The sequence below is a fragment of the Canis lupus genome, chromosome 12, assembly GCF_011100685.1.
Source record: "Canis lupus familiaris isolate Mischka breed German Shepherd chromosome 12, alternate assembly UU_Cfam_GSD_1.0, whole genome shotgun sequence".
Classification (NCBI taxonomy): Eukaryota; Metazoa; Chordata; class Mammalia; order Carnivora; family Canidae; genus Canis; species Canis lupus.
The window spans coordinates 14,737,978-14,762,606 of record NC_049233.1 but is presented as its reverse complement, the minus strand read 5'-3'; the positions used below and the strand labels follow the sequence as shown (position 1 = coordinate 14,762,606).

Genomic DNA, 24,629 nt, shown 5'->3' with positions numbered 1-24,629 from the left:
CCAGTAAGGGCAGAGGCACAGATGCCATCAGGCAGGAAAAAGGCCTCAGTCTTGGGGAAAAGGCCCAAAGAGGATTGTATCGACTTCACATTTCCCAGTGAGCAATGGAAAACTACCAGCTGGCTGGAGCAGAGGATTTCAATATATATTATATATCATATATTATATATTACATATTATATATTACATATTATATTTTGAGTTAAATAAACCTTTCATTTTATATTTGTAAAAGAATCATGTTTTTGCCTTTCTAAAATCTTTTTTGGGGGCGGGGAGATAAATTAATGTTCAGAAACTGACATTGTCTTTGCCAATAGTTTATTTAACACAGGTTCACTGTGGGAATTATAATAATTTCACAATAGAGAAATATGAGAGTCATAGAGAATAATGTTTCTTAATAAACTACTAAGGAAATAACATACTCCAAATCAATAATAGATTAATCACACTATTGTTCCAGGCAAGAGGAGATGAAAGGAATAATGTCCAAATTCAGTTGAGGTGTATACCTTATGTGAATCAGTACTCACAAGAGATAGCTTAGCCAACCAAGAGCTGAGCTCCAGCTGCCAGTGCAAAAAGTCAAAAGTTCCTTGTTGCTAGAGCATGTTGCTAGGGAATGATGGTACTGGTGTTGATGGGCAAGATGATCTTCTTCTCAGGAGATTGCTCTTATGCCACTGTCAGTAAAAGAGTCTCCTTTTTTGTCAGGAGCTAATTGCCCCAAGGTCTTTAGAGACCTAATCTATTTTTCAATTTTTAAGTATTTTTTAAAAATTGTTGAAGTATAGTTGAAATATAATGCTGTATTAGTTTCAGGTGTACAACAGAAGGATTAGACACTTTTATGCATTATTCAGTACTCACTGCAGTAAGTGCAGTTATTACCTATCACCATACAAAGTTATTAAATATTAGTGACTATATTCCCCATGCTATACTTTTCATCACTATGGCTTGTTTATTTTATAGTTGGAAATTTGTACCTCTAGTGAAGGTGTACCTTCCTCTCTTCCTGAACCCACCTTCCGTCTGGAAACCACCAATTTGTTCTCTGTATTTAAGATCTGTCGTTTTGTTTGTTCACTCATTTATTTTGCCTTTCCACATATAAGTGAAATCATATGGTATTTGTCTTTCTCTGTCCAACTTTTTTCACTTCCATGATACCCTCTAGGTTCATCCATGTTGTCATCTCACACCGGTCAGAATGGCAAGTATCAAAGACAAGAAATAATGAGTGTTGGTGAGGATATGAGGAAAGGGAACCATTCTGCACTTTTGTTGGGAATGCAAAATGGTACACCCACTGTAGAAAGCAGTATGGCGTTTCCTCAAAAAATTCAAAATAAAAATGCCAAACGATCTAGGAATTTCACTATGGGGTATTTACTCAAAGAAAACAAAAACACTAATTCAAAAAGATATATACATCCCTATGTTTCATCATTATTTACAATAGCCAAGATATGGAAGCAACCATTGATATCCATTGATAGTTGAATGGTTAAAGAAAATGTGGTATGCATATACAATGTACTATTCTTTTGCCATTAAAAAAATGAAATCTTGTTATTTCAGAGAGCTGTTTTATATCAACAAAGGCTTATCTCACCCAGACTTAACATCTGACAGTCCTCACAAACTCTTGGTATTTATAGTCTAAATGTACTCTGCCATAGTTGCTTCTTTATATGTTTTTATTGATAAGCCACCACCAGTGGGGCCCCTTAGCAGCTCCGCTTTTGAATTCTCATTAGTGAGGACAGATGAGATGACGTCCTGACACAATTTACTTCATCCTTACATAAAAACAACTCTTTTTTGGTCTTTGTCATAAGTGAACTAAAACAACTTCATTTCAGTCATAAACAAGCAGATTTGAAATGATACCAAACCAATACATAACATCTTTTAACCATACTTTGTAGTTTTACCTCTATTAAACAAGTGGTAGAGGAAGTCCCCAAAGATAACAAGCAAGTGCCAAAGTTAAAGACAGTTGATTTCCTTCTATTACTAGTTCATTCACTTCTTTGGTTTTGAGGGTAAGCTTGCTGATGCATAGCTAAGTAAGAAGAGGAAATAAATCATGGACCTTATTTATCCTTCAGCTCAATTACTATATATATCTTCAGAATTTTCCTTTTACTTCTCACTGTTGTTTTAACTTACTGTCCTAGTTTCTTATTTTGAATATGATTTAGCTTTTTTTATTTTTAAAGAATAATGTACTTCTAAGTTGGAATTCATTACGTTGGGAAATTGTTAAGATTAGAAATGATGTGTTTCTTTGCAAATTCCTGAAATATTTACTATTCATAATACTGCAGCCTGTGCTCAGCTCAATTATACAATGTGGTTGAACCTCAAAATCCTAATGTGGGATACACACAAGAAAAGGAAGTTAAATGAAACAGCACATTCAGACACTGGTGATGTTCTTCACTATTTGAAACTAAATGGTGAATTCTCCACTTCACCAAAAGAAGTGGTTTTCATAGAAATTTGAGTTTTCTGTTGATTCCTTACACCCCGGGATTCCAGTTTTTTCAAAAAGCATGATTATCATCACATGCCACAGAACAGGAGAACCAACTCCTTGAAAAGTTTCTGTTATTAGAGTTTGTCTTAATTATTTCTGCGTAGCACAATACAAATACCAGGTATAGTAAATGATAGTTTAAAATCCATGTTATCAGTGCTTTATGCCCTGAGAGAAGGAACAGGCTAAAGCAGGCTTCACTAAAAAAAAAAAAAAAAAAAAAAAAAAGGAAAAAAAAAAATAAAGCAGGCTTCACTGAGTTTTCCACGGGTATGCATGAGAGCAGGATGCTGTGAATACATTTTGGCATGAAGAAATGTATTTATTCCATTACCAATGAAAGTGCATAAAAGGGAGAAAATTACTGCAAAGTAACTTGTCTTCTCTTGTAATCATGAAGAAATATCAGCTGGGTCCATGTGTATCATCATCATGCCTTTCCTTAGGTTATTTGGACTTTCTCTCTGAAGCCAAGTTACAATCATAGGGGGAAAAATACAAAATGAAAATACAGAACCATGACAATCAAATTGCTAGCATAATGCAGGCTTAGTAAAGGAAATGGTCAGCCTCCTGCATGATGAGTTTGTGGCAATATAAGATTGCTACCTCTTCTAGGGTTTATTTGGTTTGTCACCCCATTGATTAACATTTCCTCGTGGTGAATGTACAGCTAGCTGTATAATGAAGGGGGGATCCTACAGCATTTATGATTTGCAGAAAATCCTGGCTGGTCCATTCATTTTCTCTAAAATAAATCTATGTTGCTTAGATTCACTCCTTTTGAGCAGAAAAAAAGTTATTAATAAATTTTCTCACTTAGATATAAAGCCTTTGACTATGTATGGTCCCAAAATGGGGTGACACATTCATGGCAGAGGTATTGTCACTATCCTAAGTTGGGTCTATAACAAACATCACTTCTTGGTACTGTCTGATTACTAGACCTCAGAATCCTCAACACACTAGTCCATATGAATTGATCAGAGTCAGTTTGTGATGTGAAACATATTTCAAAGTTGAAGATTTTAATGAAGATTTAAATTTCAAATCCCTGTTTTATTGATGTTTTTCTCTCTATCTCTCTTAAAACTTCATCGCTGCTGAAATTCTCAGACCATGACGGTAGGTGTTTGAAAAGTCCAGATAAAGCATGTAAGCTCTCATTGTTTAATTCAGCTAAAGAAGAATGGCCACAGATTAGGATTCCCCTAAACTCCTCCTTAGGTGCCAACAATATCTCTAGTCTTTCTGATCTCTGAAATAAAACCTTTAGTAGCAGTGACTGTATAAAGACAACCTCTTGGCGTTGTTTCTGCTAGGAAAATTTAAACTAATTCATAGATCGAATCTAGGTGTCACTTCACTCCAAGAAAAATTGGCACCTAGTTCTTCAGTAAAGCACACTCTAAAAAAGTGTTAGTTTTCTGAATTTAAAAGAGCTATCTTTCTTTCACTAGACAGGTCATTTTATTTAGCTATGATCTTGACTTATTTTCAGGTTCTTTGGTAAAGTTAAGAGCCCAAGGCGACACAACATGACTTCTAAATAGCTTGTTCAATCATTATTTCAGATAATCACAATAGTTAAACTAGTTTTTTCCTTTAAAAATGTTTAAAAATAAAGATAGTTGGTTGATTGGATTTTTCACCTTTCACCTGGACTTGTGGTACTATGGAAACTCCACGTGAATTAAAAGTCAGGGTAGTGCAACTGAAGCCTACTGTAGAGCTATTTCTTAGTTAAAACCTGACTGTTGTCAGATAGCTTCCCTGCCCTTTATATTCCTACAGACTCTGACAGTGTCACTCCCTCTTGCTTCTTGTCCCCAGGGATTTCAGCTTATTTCACTTTGATTTCCAGTCTCATTTCAAGCAGTTCAACTTTGTCTTGCCCTTCCCCCCAGGACAGTGTTCGTGGTGTCGCTTCTCATACTCTGGGCCTGCTGTGCAGCCAAATCGATTTCCTCTTTACCATGTCAGGGCTGGAATCCATAGAAAAATTCTGGAAGCACAGAAATGTTTGAAAAATAGTGCCACTGGTTTGGAACAAGATCTAGCCTAAAACCACTTTTTGATGGAAAGAGCATCCAGATGTTTTGACATAAACACTATTGCTATGTATGGTTGGATTATTTTTCTAAAGACCCAGGTCAAGTTTTATACATACATGGGAGTAAGGGGAAGGCCTGTCATTATATCATTTCTCTGCAACCACCATTGTACAAACTTAATGCATTTAAAAACATACATTAAAACCATACACGGGTGTACTTCTCTCTCTTGTATCAACAAGTCAATCACTTTTCCAGATTCTTCACCACTGTAGCCAAGCGAAAGTGCATTGGATTGAACCCAATACAGATTATGGTTTATTTGCCTATTTGGTACCAGATAGTTGATTGACCATTTACAAACAAAATGTAACCAGCTGTTTTTGTATCTTGTAAGCTCCACCTCTGCTCCATTTCTTTTTTTTTTTTTTTTTTTTTTTTTGCTCCATTTCTTAATAAACCTCCATTTCTTAAGCCAATGACTTTACAGTAGTTCTTTTGGAAGTTTGTTGCTGCTTTCTCATTTACATAAAGCTATCTTTCAACTCAGATCTCCTAAAACCTTGGTTTGAAGAAGTATGATTCATGGAGGCGCAGCATTTGCATCACCTGAGAGCCGGTTTGAAAATGCAAAATCATAGGCCCCACCATATAATTTGCATTTTTAACAGGCTCCCTTGGGGATTAGCATCACATGAAATTTTGAGAAGCCTTGATTTAGGAAAGCTAGTGATTTTCCAGAGCCTCTGAGTAAATGAAACAAAGGTACAGGCTATGTGTGGAGTAAGGGACAAGAGATATGTTAGTGGAATGTACCTGAGCTTTGGAATCACACATGCCCAGATTCATATCTTGGCTCTTATTCCTGTGAGCTTTAGAAACTTAGACTAATGATTTGTGAGCTCTGACCCTGGGCTCTAGCATCTGTATTTTGTAACTCCTGTTATCAAACTATTTTTGATAAATAAGATATAGCCACACAAATATATCATCCACAATTGATGCTTAGTACATGTCAATCTCCTCATCCATCCTCTGCGATATGCCTTTTCCTCATTCTCAATGGTTCTGTCTTTTGAGAATCCCAAATCATTTAGAGCAATGATTATGCACTTTTTTATGTGTTCAGACATAGCTTGAATATATCCAAATATATATGTCCAGAAAACTATCATAAATAACCCAATTCATAAAATATGAATAGTTGAAAGATTATAAACGGATTCACTGGAGAGTTCTGACAGAATTGGAATGAAATTATTGATGAAATCAGCACAGGCTCTGACATTTCTACCTTCTGTGATTTGACTGGCAAATAGCTCTAGGCCTGAGGCCCAATGTGGACAGAGATGGAGTGTGTCTTTGCTGTCTTCTCACTTCTCATCTGCTTTGCGTTTGCATGTCTAGTGTCTCTATATCACACCTTAACCATCCAGACTGCCTGTGGGGCCGATCCAGGCAGCCCTGTGTAATTGTTTTTCTTAACCTCATTTTTTGTCTCCAACAAAAATGACTTGTCTTGGGTTCTGTTCTCAATGATGTTGAAACCCAGTGCTCAGTGTGTCTTAGAGCAGTGGTCTGCACAATGTGACCTCTGGAGTGACAGTTGCATCACTTGAGAACTTGTTGAAAATGTTAGTTCTTGTGTCCTTATCCTAGAACTACTGAGTCAGGACCCCTGAGGGGTGGGCCCACAAGGCTGTGTTTTTACAAGCTCTCCTTGTGATTCTGATATGCTCACATTTGGGAACCAACTGCATTAGAAGGAATCACAGAGTACTAGACATGGATGGGACTGCAAGACTCTTAACGCAGTAGGATTTTCCTGCTGTGAGGCACCCCTGGCCATCACCTGACCTGGTGATGTCTCACTCTGGGCACATGTTGGAATCACCTGGAAGCTTTAAACAATACTGATTCTTGGGTATACCCCCTGAGGATTCTGATTTCATTGGCTGAGCGCGTCTAGCCTGGGCACTGGGATTTTTCCTAATTTCTCGGGCAGTTCTAATGTACAGCCTCGGCTGGGAACCACTAATGGGGACCACTAGGGGCAGCATATTCAAGTCACCTGGGGCTGTAACAATTGCTATAGCTGGGCCCTACTCCCAACCAATTGAAGCCAAATCTCTTGGGAACCTGGGCATCTGTAGGTCACAAAAAGGCCTCATCCCTGATACATGGGGGAGGTTGAGAATCACTCATTGAGTTTAATGCCTCACTTTAGAGATGGGAAAATGTGAAAATTTCTCTCCCAAAGTACCTGCTAATGTTCTGTGCATCGGATACTCACATTTTCACTGGGGACATGTCAGTTAAGACCTAGAGAAGGTCAAGGGTGGGAGAAGCCCAGGCCCTTTACCAGCCCTTGGAGATACCTAGGGACCTTGGCCCCTCCTTCACTGAGAGGGGTGTATTTTCCCTTCTTCCACCACTATCCCTGCCTCAATAAGCTGCCCCAGAGAAGCCCTTCTAAAGTGTGCTTATGACAGTTCGTGAGCAGAAGGCCCCAGATAGACAGTATGGTCATCATTGAAGGGTATTTGTCATTGACTTGATAAATTCTCTCTTACCCCATAGGATTTACAAAGTAGAAGAAGGGATTTCTGTAGCAGAGTCTAATGCGGTTTTAAAATGCCACAACCACCATTCCTAGGACCACAAAAGTGCTTTTGCCTAGATAAATGTCATCCCAGACCTAGGGCACCACCAGGATTATAACATTATTGAATTTTCCGTCTGTACCTCTGATTTGCATGTTGTAAAAATAAACTAAAGATTTTATACAAAAATTAGTTCTGAGGTGACCGAATAGATTTTTCCAGTTCACATTAAGCCTATGCGTCCTCTGGTAAGGAGAAGGAAAGATAATATCTTGGCTGGAAGTAGGGAGTGACTCTAAGACATTCCGAGTTTCTTCCTGCCCTGGCCAAGGTGAAAACTGGACTACTTTGAATACTTTTCCTTGTCTTAACTTCTTCTTTATGTGGTCTGCCTTTTCCAGGCAGTTTGTAATTCTTATTGCTAACACCTGTCAGAAGTTTGGTATCCTAGTTTTAAAAAATCCTTATAAACAATTAAAACCATCCTGGCCTCAAGACTTACTAGCTGTGTGACCTTGAGCATGTCAACCTCTGTGGGCATCTGCAACCCTGTCCCTAAAACAGAGAGAACATGAGGGCCTCTCTCACAGGGTTCCTGAAAGGATTAGATGGTTATTATGGGTTTTAAAGCACTCAGTGCCTGGCGTGCAATGAGCAATATATGAATGTTTTATGTTTTATAACCATGATATATTTACAATCATTAACTCAATGTTGCTAGCCAATAACTAATTCCTGAGGCTAAGACCTGTTTTCCGTTCCATAAATTATCTTGGTGATAATTATGAACCGTTTTTTTTATGAACCACCTCCACATTTCCACCTGAATTTTAAATACACAGCCAGATGTGGATACTTCTCTAGGGCTTGACTAGTGTCTCCTCTTTATGGAAAGCTCCAGGTTCAGCCCTCTTAACTCCTATTTATTTGCCCTGAGGTTTGTCTTTAGCTAGGAAGACCAACCATCCATGTTTTCCCAAGACTAAAGGGGTTTCCAGAATTCAGAGCTTTCAGTGTTCATACTGAAGCCAACTCAAGTATAGTGGGGTGAGTTTGTCACTCTGTCTTTAGCCTGTGGCTAGATGGGCCCTCAAGTCTTGGGCAGTGGCAGCTTGGTGTGGCAGCCCATTGCACTTATTCTTTACCAGTGAGATAACCTAATCCTTGGTGATACCCAGCCTGCATATCAGGGGAGGATCAAGTTCATCACAACAGAATTATAAGGAGAACTTAATGGGTCAAGACTGGCCTCAGAAAGTAAATATTAGGAAGGCTAGAAAGTTCTGTTTAATTATCTAGCTGTTGAACTTGAATAAGTCCCTTAACCTCTCTGAGTTTCAGTTTTTGTATTTAGTAAGATGGGTATAATACAACGTTCATGTCACAGGGGGTTTGAAATACCTTGTTTAGACAATTTATGAGGAAGCAATATCTGTATCCCTCTGTAAGTGTTCATTGTAGAGAAACAGCATACTGGTGTGTGAAAAGCCAGGCCCTGAGTTAGAATTCCATTTCTCCCATATACTTATTGTAGGACTTTGGTAAGTTTCCCTCCCTCTCTGAGTCCAGTTTTCTCCTCAATGACATTGAGAATGCCAGCATCCCCCTCGCAGAGCTTTTCCAACCCACCAGAGCATGGACCGGCACGGATGCCCATATCCATCTATGCCTCTTCCCTGACCACACAGAGTGCATCTGTATCTGGGAGGAGTGGTTTCCCCCAGGAAACTTCTAGCGGGCTGGAAAAGAGCTTCTCAACCTTGGATGCACATTAGAATCACTTGAGAAAACTTAAAAAAAAAAAAAAAAAAAAACCAAAAAAAAAAACATACCACCATCTGGGCTTCACTCCAGACAAATGAAATCCAAGTGTCATGGAGTATGGTCCTGGAATCACTGAGCTTAAAGGAGGGCACACATCTGACCCAAAGAACAGGGTAAGAGAGGACAGCTACTTCATGTGTCCCAAGATGGCACAAGAAGATCAGAGGAGGAACATGAATCAAGATTGGCCTTTATATTTGTCAGTTTACTGAGCTGGCAGGTGTGTGAATAGGAACATGAACTCTGATCCTTCTTGCCATCCATCCTATTTCAGTCAGTAGCTCATTGGCTGACTCGGTTTCCAAGGGTGCATTGGAAAGTAGGGCCATCATGTGAGCCTTTCCTGACCTTCAAGATGACTCGTGTCTTTGTCTTCATGGCAGATGTTTTAGTGTTAAGACTACTCTGAACCTTCCCCTTCCTGAGGCAGCCCTCTAGGGATGGCAGGATGGAGATTCAGCCAGCTGGGTTAATAAGAAAGGGCTCAGCCAGTCCTAATGGAGCAGTACACCAGCCCCTTTGCTACTCAGGCCAAGTGTGGAAATACATTTATTTCCCCACTTTAATTTCTGAGCACTTTAACCAAAGGGCTTTCTTAGGTTCCTTGGATCGGCCTCTGGAGGTCACACCAAGCTTTATCTGAGTCATGAATCATTGCCCAACATCTTTTTCTCTGCCTTCCTTGAAAACTCTTGAAAGTAAACAATGAGTTTCTTAGGTTACCCAGTGAGCAATGGAAATGATAGTACCAAGGATTTTCCAAAGCTGAGTTAATGGCTCTGAGCTTTGTGTGATGTATGAACTAGTCAGAGAATCAGTGATTTTTAAAAGTATTGTAAGCTATACCATCTGAACTAAATGAGCTTGGGTTTATCATGACTTCATAGAGGGAATAGGGTCATAGTCACCATTGCTTCTTAACTTATAGAAGAGGATGCCAAGGGCTGGCATAGGGATGCCACTAGCCCTACATCAGGTCTGGTTGACTCAGGAGATGGAGCCTACCCCCATCAGAATCCAGAATGGTGTCTACTAAACCCTGAAGCCTCCACTACAGGGCTTCTGGAACTTAATGAGGATCTGTGAACCACTTGCTTTTACGTCTTTTCTATTGGAAGAGACAGTCTCTAGGTTTCATCTTATTATTTTCAAAATAGTCTTTGATACAGAATAAATAACCAGTGGTATAGTGCTTTGCCATATGTTTACTTTCAAATTTCTTTTGTAATGGTTAGTAGACCTATTTGTGGCATAATAAAGAGATAATAATTACATTATTAGGCCAATTCTACAAGTCATAAAGCATTACTTTTTGTTTGTTTTGAGCCAGGAATAGGATATCTCATCCTAAGGCACTAAAACATAAGAAATCAAGGCACAGAATTCTATGAAAACTTCAAGAAGATTTTGAATAATCCATAATTTTAGATTCCTGTTTCTATTTATACTTTTAAAAGGATACACTTCTTAATTTGGCAACACGAGGAAATGAAACAGATCTAAAGTTATTTAAAGACAAAAAGAACCTGGGCTAGCTTTATCATCTTATGCCACTCTGCTTACTTCTTGTTTTTTTTTTTTTTTTTTTTTTTTTTTAAGATTTTATTTATTCATGAGAGATACAGAGGGAGTCAGAAACACAGGCAGACGGAGAAGCAGGCTCCAGGCAGGGAGCCCGATGTGGGACTTGTACTCCTGGGATCACGCCCTGAGCCGAAGGCAGATGCTCAACCACTGAGCCACCCAGGCGTCCTACACTGCCTACTTCTCGTGATATAATTACTGATGCTACTGTCACAAAGACACGGTCTCTGTGAGAGTGGTTGTGATGAGATAGTTTAGGGTGACCACAATGTTCACCTGGTGACTCTAGTGACACGGTAGCATGGCATAGCCTGTTGGCTGCCCACATTAGAGGCTGTAGTGTTTGGCTGCTCCACACATGGTCTTGGAGCAGCAACAGTCACAGCCCCCAGGAGTTGTTAGAAATGTAGAATTTCGGTTCTACTCTAGACCTACTGACCCAGATTCTGCATTTTACAAGACCCTCAGGTGAATTTGGGCACAATAAAATCTGAGAAGTATGGATGTATATATATGGTCGAAGATCTCAGTTAAAAATAGCAAGCCTGGGGGATCCCTGGGTGGCACAGCGGTTTAGTGCCTGCCTTTGGCCCAGGGCGCGATCCTGGAGACCCGGGATCGAGTCCCACGTCAAGCTCCCAGTGCATGGAGCTTGCTTCTCCCTCTGCCTATGTCTCTGCCTCTTTCTCTCTCTCTCTGTGTGTATGACTATCATAAATAAATTAAAAAAAATTTTTTTTAAAAAATAGCAAGCCTGTGGTGACTACAGTTAATAACCGTATTGTATACTTGAGGGTTGCTAACAGGGAAGATCTTAAAAGTTCTCATCACTTTAGAGCAGCATTATCTACAATAGCCCAATTATAGAAGCAACACAACTGTCCACTGACTGATGAATGGATAAAGAAGATGTGATATATACATACATACAACGGAATATTACTCAGCCATAAAAATAGAATCAAATCTTGCTATTTGCGATGAAAATGGCTGGAGCTAGAGAATATTAGGCTAAGTGAAGTAAGTCAGTCAGGGAAATATAAATACCATATGATTTCACTCATATGTGGAATTTAAGAAACAAATGAGCGAAGGGTAAAAAATAGAGAAGCAAACCAAGAAACACTCTTAACTGTGTAGAACAAGCTGATGGTTACCAGTGGGGAGATTAAATAGGTGACAAGGATGAAGGAGTGCACTTGTGATTAGCACTAGCTGTTGTATGGAACACCTGTATGTTGTATTGTACACCTGAAACTAATATTACACTGTAGGCTAACTAGATTTTAAATTAAAACTTAAAAAAAAGAGTTCTCATCACAAGAAAATAATTGTAGGTATGAGTGGTGGTGAATGCTTAACTAGACTTATTGTGATCATTGTGCAATATACACAGATAGCAAATCATTATGTTGTACACCTGAAACTAATATAATGTTATATGTTAATTGTATATCAATTAAAAAATTGGGAGTGCCTGTGTGGCTCAGTCAGTTAAGTGTCAGGCTCTTGGTTTTAGCTCAGGTCATGATATCAGGGTGGTAGGATCGAGCCCCCCTCCTCCCTACCCCATCACAGTCAAGCTCTGCATTCAACAGAGAGTCTGCTTGAAGATTCTCTCTCTCCCTCTGCACCCCAATTCCAAATGCAATCTCTCTCTCTCTCTCAGATAAGTTAATCTTTAAAAAATGAAAAAACAAACAATTATGTATTCCCCCACTATACCTGTTCACCACAGACCCTATAATGTGGGTTTTTTTTCATGTTTTTCTGCTTATTTCATTATGTGCTTGGTCCCCACAGATGTTGTTTATGATCATGGGCCTAGAAGATTTGGCTGCCCTTCTAGTTTAATGGTAACTAGAAAAAGAGATCAGATACAAAATTGAGCTAAGAAGGTATGAATATAAGTGAAAGCACTCCATTTAATATACCTTTGAACTGGTTACCATATTTTCTGTGTTATTCCTAAATTGGCCTTTCTGAGAACTTGTAAAAATATTACTCGTTCTTAAAAAAAAAAAATAGCAGGCCCTATTCCCGTGGTAATCTAACAGAGTCACTATCTTTAGGCTTGTTTGGTGATTGAGGTTAATGTAAGCAATAGGTTAAGGTAAAGTACAAATTATTAGATATTAGTTTTCTTTTACATTGCTTACCTATCTAATTATATATGTGGACATGCAGTGGCAGTTATTATCGTGGAAAGAGAATTTTTCTTTTTTTCATTTTCATTTTTCACCGTATTCCTCTGCAGCAGTCTTGCTTCCCATTTATTCTCATGTGGAGGACTTACTTATTACTTGTGGAGAGCCCTATTGGACACATATTTTTAGCCAGTGATGAGTGGGAGCTATGTGACCAATTTAGTCTCTTAAGAAACCTCTGTGGGTTTCCTGACCATGGAAGGCTTCAGCATTTGAAATATGCTTTATTTTGCCAATGAAGGAAGCAATGCCCTAATGATGAACTTCCCTCATTTTGCAACTTTCCTTTTTTTTTTTTTTGCATGCATATGGATGTATGAAGACGATTTCCTGAGAGTCTTTTAATAACTAACATCATATAGGGCTGATACACAGCACTCAATACCAGAGCTGTAGAATTTTAGATTGAGAAATACATTTTATGGCAAATTGGCCTTCATTTCAGGCTGATACCTAAGTAAGGTCTTTTGCCTTTCTTTATTATTTGGGGAGACAAATTCGAGTTGTGCATTGCAAAAGTTTTAAAGTTCAGTAGGTATCTATTAAGCAACAAATAGATTATTCTTTTATTTTTGACCAGCTTTCATTGTGGAAAAGTGTCCGTATTTTTATTTACAATGGTAATTATTTAAGTCTTAATGCCATAATAATATGTCCATTCCTGCCACTGTGAACAATTGCTGAGAAATCTTTTGGGTGAACTAATGTCTATTCAAACACAGTTTTGGAATTATTTACAAAATTAACAAAGCATTCTGCCTAAAACATATATTTCCTAGAATATTAGTAAGCTCATAATAAATATTTTTTTTCAGTAACTGAAATGTGTGTTTTTACTATTAAACTGGTAAGCAATGTGTGCGGAGACTGTAAAATACATAGTCATCAGGTAAGTAGATGGAAAAGATCAGTGACTCTACATTGGCCTCACTTTGCAATCACCTGGAAGGATTTGAAAAAAGGCTGATTCCAGGGTCTCACGCCAAGAACTTCTGGTTCAAATGGTCCAGCATATGACCTGTGTTTCAGGACTTTTTAACCTTTTATTTTGAAATGATTATAGACTCACATGAAGTTGCAAATATAGTGAAGACCCAGCTTTTCCTGTGGCCACATCAAAGCCAAGAAACCGACGTTGGAATCATAATGGCAACTAGAAGACAACAGCCTTTATTTGAGTTTCACTAATTTGATGATCAGGACTTTTCAAAGCTCTACTAAGGTGATTCTGCTAAATAGCCAGGATTGAAAACCTCTGCTCTGCATGCAGTTTAAGGTCACTTCCAACTATAAGACTGTGAATCTACACACACAGAGACAATATACAAAATGCACGTGTGCAAATGTGGCCTGTGCTCACATTCTCAACACTTAAAATCTTTAATAACAGACTGCAGGATAAAAGTGACTGACATTTAGAAGCAAACTTAACTGCTGGAAAACTGCACTTCTCAATTGTACAAAATGTATCTTGGTTTAGATCCTACATCAAACAAAAGATGTCTAGATCCTGAGAAAGCAAACTAGGGCTTATGACTCCCAGAATGAAAGTCTGTATGAGGAATGAGAAGAAAATTCCATGGGTCTTGAAAATGTCATTTATCGACGCAATTTAAGTTTCAAGGTCTGGTAACATGGAAAGAGACTTCTTGTGTATATAATTATGTATATAAAATTCCCATTTATCATGCTCCAAATTCATGCAAGCAACTGCTGTTCTCTTTAAATAAATCAGTGTTTCCTTCTTTGCCACCTGGGAAATTAAACACTGTCCTGGGAAAGTTTCCATACTTTTTCTCTTTAAAAAGAGTTGAAATGAGTATTAATCGGTTAAGCAGTAGGTATTGAATAAACCTCACATTTCATCCTAATGTTTACTCTCAGGTATTAACTATGAGGTTAAATAGGGACATTTATAAATGTCCTTTATAAACTGTAACAAATTCTAAGCCAAGCCTGGGTTAGAGCGAAACACTTGTCCTCACCTTATGCAAAAAGGAGATTTCTCTTTATTTGAGGTGAAGTTTTTATCAAGTTTTGTTTGTTTAAAGATTTTATTTATTTATCAGAGACACAGAAAGAGGCAGAGATATAGACAGAGGGAGAAGCAGGTTCCCTGTGGAGAGCCTGCTGTGGGACTCAATCCCAGGACCCCACAACCATGACCTAAGCCAAAGGCAGATACTCAGCCAGTGAGCCACCTAGGTGCCCCAAAGTTTTTGTCAAGTTAATGGAGAACCTTGCCCTAGTGGCTGGAGTTCATTTACTAAGGGTTCTCTGTGAGGGACCTGTCAGCCTCCCCTTGCTCCTACTACAGATGCACTATCTGTATATCCTGGTCTGGAGGGCTTTCAGAATGCCCTCCCCAAGAACGAATTATGGCTGAAGGTTTCAGATGTGGAGTGGGTGACTCTTGTTTTCAGAAGTCTTCTTCCTTGTCAGACAGAGCTCCACTTTTTCTCTGATCCCTCCAAGGTACTCCATGTCCCTATGTTACCCTGACAACTTCCTGTTCCTGGCCCAGAGCCTGGATCTCCCAGGGGAATTTTACTTGGATGAATTCCACGAAGTTATAGAGCATAATGAATGTTTGAGTCACAGTTTTGAGAATATTCTATCTAATATTCTAGGGGGAGTTTCAGGTTTGGAATGGCGTTTATAGGAGCTCAGGGAGGCCTGTTGGAGACCATCAGATACTTCAGCCAAGGGGAGAGGCTGATTGAGCCCATTCATCCTGATGACGTAACTTTCCTGTTCGGCCCCTCGGCCCCTGAAATCAGTCCTCAGAGGAGAAGAATGGGCTGAGATGGAGGGAAATAAGCCATTCTTAGAGATTTTGGTACAAATAATCATTCCCTCCTCTTTATCCCATCGATTAACCCATCATTTTTTACATTAAGCTATGAATTTATAGCACCCTGGTTAAAGCAATATTATGTTAGATTATTATAGATCAGCTGGCTTTGGACATTCATCAATTCAAGCCTTCCTATGAACAGAGACAATGACTGGCTAGTTATTGTGGTTTCAGAGATCGCAGTAGGGGCCTACTCTAGAATTTCCTTCTTCCACTAGGGAATACCCTAATGGTACACCTTAATGTATACCTTTATGCTCATGGCTTATGCTTAGTGGGAGCTTGTTGAAATCCAGTTATAATCTGAAATGGATAACCTTATTTTAAAGATAAAAGTCATTTAGTTACAGTGTTATCGGGAGTGTTTAACCTTTTCTAGAAGCTAGCATTAAACAGGGAGAGGAAGGGCACCTGGGTGGCATAGTCAGCTGAGCATCTGACTCCTGGATTCAGCTTAGGTCATGATCTTGGGGTCCTGAGAGGGAGCCCCATGTTGGGCTCCACGCTTAGCATGGACTTTGCTACTTATGAACTTTCTCTCTTCTCTCTCAAATAAATAAATAAATCTTAAAAACAAAACAAAACAAAACAAAAAAAACAGCAACAGGGAGAGGAGATAAAGCACAAAGAACATCCCAAGTACACTGAGTTCCTGAGGACAGAGGAAGGGAAGTCTAGAGAGCTGATTGCCGCAGAAAAATGTCATTCCTCTCAATTTCCTGGCTTCCTACCCACCCCCTCCCTAATTATAAAAATAAACAAAAACAATCTGCGCCATCAACTCCCTGAACCATCCACGACCACATGCAGGTGTATTTTGTTTTGTTCATCCATCATTGCCAAAGATACTTATTCTCTGGGTCCCACTAAATCACTTATTTTCCTGTCTGTGAGGTAGCCTATTTTGCCAGCTTGGCAGTATGTGCTGTTTACTAGAAGAGCTATTAAATTTCTCACCTGTGTATCTTGTGAGAGCTGCAACAAGAAGATAAAGCCTCTTGGAGTGTGGAGCATTGGTATGCGAGGGACTTTCAAGGACGTGGCTTCCTTCGTATCCCTGCTGTCTTAGAACAGAATTCTATCTCAGAATAGAATCAAAATGAAATGTCCATACAAGCTGCCCTTATGGTGTCAGCACTCCACCATAGCAAGACACGTTCCAGGCTTGAAACACTTTGACTAGAGTGCTAGATAATTAACAGGTTCTACGTGCAAGATTAGAACTATATGCAGTGATCATACCTCTCTGTCTAGGCTGCTCACCTCTCAAACCGAGAAAAATCTTTTAACATCAACATTGCACTGGCAGATAATCTAAAAGTGGGGACACACACTATAATATAATGCTCCTTGATGTTGTTCAGTATCAGGTTTTTCTCCCAATTTCTAGCTATTTCCTACATTCATTCATTTGTTGAACAGGTATTTGTTGATGAACTACTACGTGCATGCCACCCACTATTATAGATGCGGGGCCTGCAGCAGTGAATGCAACCTTTCATGTTCCTGCCCTCATAGATTTTACATACTAATGGAGAGACCAGTAAAAAGAAGTATGATGCATGATGTGGTGGGTGGTATTAAGTGCACCTGGGAAAAATAAAGCAGGATAAGGTGTTAGAGAATGGGGCGATGCTATTTTAGACAGGATGGTAAGCCCCTCTGAAGAGGTGACATTCAAAGACAGGCCTGAATGAAGTGAAGGAGTCATGTGAAGGTCTGGAGGTTTGCATTCATGCCAAGCAAGCAACAGTACAAGGGCCCTGGGGTAAGGAATATGCTTGGTGGGTTAAAGCAACAGCAAGAACATCTTAATGGCTGGAACATAGTAAAGAAGGAGCAGAGGAGTGGAAAATCAGCTCAAGTGGGGGCAAGGAACAGATGAGGTAAGTTCTTTAGACCATGATGAAGGTTCGGATCTTGTCCTCAGTGTAGTAGGATGTTATTGGGAGGTGAGAGTAGGGAATGGCATGAACTGATTGGCTTCTGTAAAGGTATGTATTTCTGGCCTCTGTATGGAATAGACTGTATTAGAACCAGAGGGAAAGCCAGGAGACTAGTCCGGAGGCTCTGACATTGGCCCATGTGAGAGAAGATAATGGTTTGAACCAGGGTGTTAGGGGTGGAAGAGGCAAGAACGGTTAAAGTTGAGATAGACTTTGAAGGTTCCATCAACAGGATTTGCATATGGTTTGGATGTGGATGAGGGAGAGAAGAAGCAAGGAGGACTCCAGTGTGAAGAGTGCTGTCATCTTCTGAGATGGGCATCTGTGTGTTGACCTCTGCCATCTGTGGATATCTCTTGCCTACTAGATTTAAAACTTACTGAGACTGGGAATCCTTAGTTATTCTTCCTGCCTCTCTTCTTTCTCTCCCCTTGTTAGCAGCTCATCCAGTACTTGCACATGGTATATATAATACAAGCTGTGAAACAAGTAAATATGATGCATAAGATTTTTATTAGTGAAAGAATGTTCCTAAATTTAGTGATTGTTCTGGGTTTACTGTACAGTTTGGAGAAAATGGCTCACTTTCTGACTGAATTTTCTTATTGTGAAATAGAATTCACAATATTTGCCTTTACAATGTAAATGCAATGTCAGTATACCTAATGGTGGGTAGCAAGCAATATTGGGATATGGGATAGACAGTCTTCAATTATCTGTAGTAAGGGAGAGAGAATAGTGGCAATAATTTGGGGAGAATTACTCTTACTTAGGTGTCACTCAACACCGTGCATTTCAGATTGGACGGCTTGTTGTCACCATTCTCCTCTACATCACTGGCTGACATTGCTGATTGAATGTTCTTTTGTGAGAGCTCTGGAAACAACCTCAGAATCTGTCTCAACAGGGCACTCCAAGTTGCTCTTCCTGCCTCACCCAACCCACTCATCTAACAGTTGAGGAAATGAAAGGCTAGAGGTAGTAAATAACTTGGCATTCAAGCCAAGCATAGGGAGCAAAACAGAGACTAAATCTGCACCCTGATTCCCAGGCCAATGTGCTTACAAGTAGATGTTGACTGAATGATAAAGGCTTATGAAGACAGGGTCAGATATGACAGGAAAAAGCTTTTTGGGTGTGTGAAGGGTACTGAGTGGGGCTTCAGAACCAGTGGGGAAGCAGGGAAGCCCCTCAAAACAGGCTCGGAATAGAAAGAAGTCCCAGAGCCCATTGCCCCAAAAGATGTTCCCTGAACCTGAGAGAAAATCTAGCTGTCACTTAGGATTCTTATTTCACTTAATAACTGTTTGAGGACAGAAGACATAGACATCAGCCTCTTTTATCCAATCATATCATGGAGAATGTGATCTGACATACTAATCCTGCCATTGAATGTGGATTTCTTTTCTCCTTTTATTAGATACTTAAAGAATTAAAAAGCATTCTCTCATTGTCTACTGAAACTGGGTCAGTCACCTTAGATTCACTACAAATTGGTTAATTTCCTCAAAGCAGAAAGTCATACAAACATTTTTTCAGTTGCTTTACTAGATGTGCTGTCTGTGGAAATCTACTCTTTGTGGTTGAAAATGATGGCTGCTTTGGTTTAAATCACAATACAGTATTCTGTTCAGGTCTTACAAATAGCCAAGCTGTCCTCTTCAGACTTTGAACAATAAAAGGTCTTGATTTTTCATTCTCACACAGATTCAATTTACTCATTCATATGCCAAAAAAGAGATATATACCTTCTGTTCTTTTAAAAAGTTTTTATTCAACAGACATCTCTTACTGAGTCAATCCAAATTCTGGATGCAGGAATGATCTTTAAGTGAACCTTTCATTGAGTGAAACTTAGACACTTTGAACACTGATTGGGTTTTTTTTTTCTTTTTTTTTTCTTTTGGCAGAATTCTTTGATAGACTATTCAGCTCTTTTTGTGCAGTTGACAATTCTAATTATAATGTCTTATCTTGAGATTTTAGTGAATTGGAATATTTTAGGTAACATGGAAAAATATTAAAATTTAGATAGGAATAATCTATTCCCTTATAAAATATAAAATTTTATATAAAAGTTACTTATCCCTTACATTTTTGTTGGTTAATAATATACTTGTAAGCATAAGTTTAAATATTTGACGTTTGAACTTACAGTATAAACCAGAATCAATCTCCTGGTATCACAGGCCAAAGACCAATGATTATATCAGATTACACTGTATACCTGACAACAATGTCAGTTTCTTCACATTGTGCCCTAAAGTGAGAGGCATGGTATTGGGAGGAGGGGGATCCAGATTCTAGATTTGATTCTATCACTGACTTGATGCATGACCTGATGTACAAATTACATATGTCCACCCAGGAGGGAGAACTCAATTTCCTGTCTATAAAATGCAGACATAAAACTGATTGATTTCAAAGGTTCTTCAGAGAAATATCATTTTGTGAATTATGGTATAATGCATTATCCAAATTTTTGCTTAAACAAGTGATTGGAGTTTTTTCCTATTGTTAAAGTGGCCTGTTTATATCACAGAGGATTTGGAAAATACAGCAAAATAAAAGATGAAAACAAAATTACTAGCAATCCCTCCAATCTAGAGTTAGGCACTGGTAATGTTTTGGTGCATTTCTCTCCAAAATTTTTCTTTTTTTTTTTTCCAAAAATTTTCTATGTAGGTATATTATATATAGTAATGGGATCAGACTACATTTTTTTACTTAGTCTTTTCCTGCGTCATAAATTCCCTTGAGAACATACTTTTAATAGATGCATAATGTCTCACCCTATAAATTGGTCATAATTTATTTAAATGGTCCCTAATGGTTGGACATATATTTTTAGTATTAGAATTCTTACACATAAATATTTATAAGAGATTTCTAAACATATTATCAATAAAATATTATGCATATTTGCTTTAACGTCTTTACAATCTTTGGCATCAAGATTATGCTGCCCTCATAAAATGAGTTGGCCAGTATTCCTTCCCACTCTATTTTCTGAATGGTCTTTTGCAAAATTGGTGCTTAGTTTATTAATTTTACTGTTCTTTTCAATATAGGCATTTAAAGCCATATATTTCCCTCTAAGTACTGCCTTAGCTATATCCCACAAATTTTGCTATATTGTGTCACTATCATTTGGTTTAAAATCTTTTTTTATAAATTTTCCATTACATTTCTTCTTTGAATAATTATTCATAAGAGTATTGTCTTATTTCCAAATACTTAGGAGTTTTTACATGTCTTATTTTTATTGACTTCTAATTTAATTACATTGTGTTCAGGGAATATATTCCATATCAGTGCTTATCACAATTTTTGGTCTCACCGTCCTTATACTCCTAAAAATTATGGAAGATCCCAAAGAACTTTCATTTATGTGTGTTATGTCTATTTATATTTGTCCTATTATATATTAAAACAGAAGTTTAAAAATATTTACTAAGTCATTTAAAAATAACATTTTAATGTAAATAACATTTTTATGAAAAATAATTATATTTTCCAAAACAAAAAAGAAAAAGTGAACAGAGTGAGATTGACTTCTATTTTTTTGTAAACCTCTTTAATGCCTTACTTAGTGGAAAACAACTGGATTTTCACACTTCTTCATACAATCTGTTGTGGTATCACAAGTCAGTCAGCCTCTTGGAAAACTCCACTATACACTCATGAGAAAATGAGAATAAAAGAAAAATTATGTGTCAATACTTTGAATACCCCTACAGGGTCCCAGGACCATATTTTGAGAACTTGTGATCTATGTGATTTTGATCCTTTTCAACTTTGTGATATTTGTTTTATAATGCACCATATAGTCTGTCATGGGGAATGTTCTATGTACATCTGAAAAGAATGTGTATTTCTGCAGTTGTTGCATACAGCGTTCTATAAATGTCAATTAGGTCAAATTGGTTTGTGAAGTCATTCAATGTTCTTTATCTCTACTAATTTTTTTCTTTTTTAATTTGAGAGGATTTTATTTTTTCTACTAATCTCCATTAATTCCTGAATTAATTTTCTACTAATTTCTATTGTAAGATATCCAACCATAATTGTAGATCTGTATTTCTCCCTTTATTTTGATCAAATCCTGCTTCACATATTTTGAATTTTTGTTATTAACTACATTCATAACTAAGATTATTATATTTTTCTTGAATGTAATCTTTTTTTATCCCAGAAACATAAGAAAAGAAAAGGGCAGGCTGAGTTAAGATATTTAAAGACAGAGACAAAAAAAATAAAAAATAAAAAAATAAAATAAAGACAGAGACAAAGAAAAGTTTATATTCTCTTGATTTTAAAATGATAAAATATCTATTCTTATATCCCCATCTCTGTTAGTTCTCTTTATCTTAAAGTCTATTTTATGGGATACTAATATAGACACACCCAAGTTTCTTAAACTTACTATTTGCATAGTTTATATTTTTCTAATCTTTTACTTTTAAGTAGTCTGTGTCTTTAGATTTAAAATAAGTTTCATACACACATGTATGAATATAGATATAAAGATTCTTGCTTTCTTATCTAGTGTGATGTTTTCTACCTTATAATTTAAGGGTTTATAATCCAGTCACATTTAAGGTGATTATCAATATGGTTGTGTTTAAGTATACCATCTTGGCATTTGTCTTCTATTTGTTCCATCTGGTGTGTGTTACTCTGGTTCTCCTTTACTTCCATCTCTTGGATAAATCAATTATTTTTTTAGTATTCCATTTGATCCCTTTCTGTGGACTTTTTAGCTAGTCCTCCTTGTGTTATTTTTGATGATTGTATTGTAGAGACTACAATATGCATCTTTAGTATATCACAGTCTACTTTCAATAATATTATATTACTTCACAAAGTAAGAACATTACAACATAATTCCTTTCTCACCTACTCAATCATTGTACTCTTGTCATAGAATTAACTTCTGCATATGCTGTAAACCCTACAATTCATTATTGTTATATTACTTTAAATAATGAATCATCCTTTAAAGAATTTTAAAATAGGGCAGCCCGGGTGGCTCAGCGGTTTAGTGCTGCCTTCAGCCCAGGGCCTGATCCTGGACACCCAGGATCAAGTCCCACATCAGGCTCCCTGCATGGAGCCTGCTTCTTCTTCTGCCTGTGTTGCTGCCTCTGTGTGTGTGTGTGTGTGTGTGTGTGTGTGTGTGTGTGTGTGTGTGTGTGTGTGTCTCATGAATAAATAATAAAACCTTTAAAAAAAAGAACTTTAAAATAAATATAATATAAAGGTCTTGTATATTTACCCATAAATTTACTCCTCTAGTATTTTTTCATCCTTTTCTGTCAATCTAGGTTTCCACTGGGGATTACTTCCCTTCAATAGAAAGAATATTATTTATCATTTCTAGTAGCTCAGATGAGTAGTGGATAAGTTCTTTAATTCTTTTTTATTGTTGAATATGTTTTGCTTTATTTTGTCTTCATATTGTTTAACAACTTTATGGAGGCATAAATTACATTCCATAAAACTCATCTATCTTAAATGTACAATTCAGTGATTATTAGTAAGCTTTTAGGGTTGTACAACCATCACCCAAATCCAGTTTTAGAATGTTTTCATTCCCCCCCAAAAGTTTCTTTATGCTTACAGACAGCGCCCTTTTCACCCACACCTGCAGGCAATCATTAATCTATTTTTAAGGACATTTCATATAAATGAAATCATGCATGTGATCTTTTGCTTCCTTACATTTAGCAAATGTTTGTGAGGCTTAATGATGTTATAGCATGTCAGTAGTTCACTCATTCCTTTCTACAGGTGAATAATATATATTTTATTATATGACTATACTACATTTTGATTATCCATTAACCAGCTGATAGACATTTATATTGTTTCTAATTTTTCACTGTTTTAATAATGCTACTATGAACATTTGCATACATGCCTTTATACCAACATATGTCTTCATTTCTCTTGAGTAAACACCTAGTAATAGAATTTCTGGGCCATATTTTAAACTAATGTTTAACTTTCTCAGGAACTACCAAACTGTTTCCAAAGTGACTATACTATTTGAGATTTTCACAAACATCAGATAAGTGTCTGCCTTCACATTTGAAAGTAATTTTTTGTTAGATATACAAATTTTGGTCAATAGTTAATCACTTTTATGTCTTTACTTTAAATATGTTGTTCCATTGCATTATGGCCACCATCATTTCTCATAACAAGTCTGTTGTCATTTTCATTGCGGTTCTCCTGTGTGTAATATGTTTTTTTCCTCCTCTTCTTTTTAATATTTCTCTTTAGTTTTGAATTTTAGGAGTTTAACTATACTGTGTTTAAGTGTGCTCATCTTGAAGTTTAATGAGCCTCTTGGAGGTATGCATTGACATCCTTAATGAATTTACAGAAAATCTTGGCCATTTTCTTTTCAAATATTTCTTCTGCATCCTTCTCTCTTCTACTTTTGGGACTTATACTTTAATACATTATAGTGTCCCACAAATCTCTTTTTCTTTATTTTAGTTTTGGTCTTGATAAAGTATTGACTTTATAACACACTCTTTGTCTGGGACTCTTACGGATTCAAATCCATTATTCTAGCCCACATGAAACCATAAAAGTTTTTGAGGCGTTTGTCTTGGCTTTCCTTATACCTGCCTTTGGTAAATTCTTTTTTTTCCCCATTATTACATGAAAGATGAAAACATATGTATATTTCTTCTCTCATGAAAAGGGCTAATTACTTTATGAAATATAGTTCACTTAGGTTTGTTTTTCATTAAATCTCTTATGGGGGTGATTAAAAATTGGTGATTTCATAGTTCATGTGGCTTATTCTTTTTGACAGAGTGAAACAATGGTTTCTTGCACTTTCTGTATTTAATAGGAAGTGGAAGTTTCTGTATGATTTATTTATTTATTTATTTATTTATTTATTTATTTATTTATTTATAGATTTTAAAAATTTATTTGAGAGAGAGAGAGCACACATTGAGAGAGCACAAGAGGGTAGTGGAAG

The 24,629-nt window shown here is 37.3% G+C and overlaps 1 protein-coding gene across 2 annotated transcripts in view; it reads left to right on the top strand.

Annotated features, from left to right (window-relative positions):
• Positions 1 to 24,629, top strand: part of RCAN2 (regulator of calcineurin 2) — a 260,250-nt gene that overhangs the window by 125,965 nt on the left and 109,656 nt on the right. The gene's annotated exons all lie outside the window — the stretch shown is intronic.